The following is a 1,353-nucleotide window of genomic DNA, read 5'->3' as shown; positions in this document are numbered from 1 at the left end:
CATGACTAGTATCTATGTGGACCCTACTACAGTTTAACCAGCTCAGCTATAGACTACACCAGCATGACTAGTATCTATGTGGACCCTACTACAGTTTAACCAGCTCAGCTATAGACTACACCAGCATGACAAGTATCTATGTGGACCCTACTACAGTTTAACCAGCTCAGATATAGACTACACCAGCATGACTAGTATCTATGTGGACCCTACTACAGTTTAACCAGCTCAGCTATAGACTACACCAGCATGACTAGTATCTATGTGGACCCTACTACAGTTTAACCAGCTCAGCTATAGACTACACCAGCATGACTAGTATCTATGTGGACCCTACTACAGTTTAACCAGCTCAGCTATAGACTACACCAGCATGACTAGTATCTATGTGGACCCTACTACAGTTTAACCAGCTCAGCTATAGACTACACCAGCATGACTAGTATCTATGTGGGCCCTACTACAGTTTAACCAGCTCAGCTATAGACTACACCAGCATGACTAGTATCTATGTGGACCCTACTACAGTTTAACCAGCTCAGCTATAGACTACACCAGCATGACTAGTATCTATGTGGACCCTACTACAGTTTAACCAGCTCAGCTATAGACTACACCAGCATGACTAGTATCTATGTGGACCCTACTACAGTTTAACCAGCTCAGCTATAGACTACACCAGCATGACTAGTATCTATGTGGACCCTACTACAGTTTAACCAGCTCAGCTATAGACTACACCAGCATGACTAGTATCTATGTGGGCCCTACTACAGTTTAACCAGCTCAGCTATAGACTACACCAGCATGACTAGTATCTATGTGGACCCTACTACAGTTTAACCAGCTCAGCTATAGACTACACCAGCATGACTAGTATCTATGTGGACCCTACTACAGTTTAACCAGCTCAGCTATAGACTACACCAGCATGACTAGTATCTATGTGGACCCTACTACAGTTTAACCAGCTCAGCTATAGACTACACCAGCATGACTAGTATCTATGTGGACCCTACTACAGTTTAACCAGCTCAGCATTAGACTACACCAGCATGACTAGTATCTATGTGGACCCTACTACAGTTTAACCAGCTCAGCTATAGACTACACCAGCATGACTAGTATCTATGTGGACCCTACTACAGTTTAACCAGCTCAGCTATAGACTACACCAGCATGACTAGTATCTATGTGGACCCTACTACAGTTTAACCAGCTCAGCTATAGACTACACCAGCATGACTAGTATCTATGTGGACCCTACTACAGTTTAACCAGCTCAGCTATAGACTACACCAGCATGACTAGTATCTATGTGGACCCTACTACAGTTTAACCAGCTCAGCTATA

Source organism: Salmo salar, unplaced genomic scaffold (assembly GCF_905237065.1).
Source record: "Salmo salar unplaced genomic scaffold, Ssal_v3.1, whole genome shotgun sequence".
NCBI lineage: Eukaryota > Metazoa > Chordata > Actinopteri > Salmoniformes > Salmonidae > Salmo > Salmo salar.
This window is presented reverse-complemented; position numbering follows the sequence as displayed.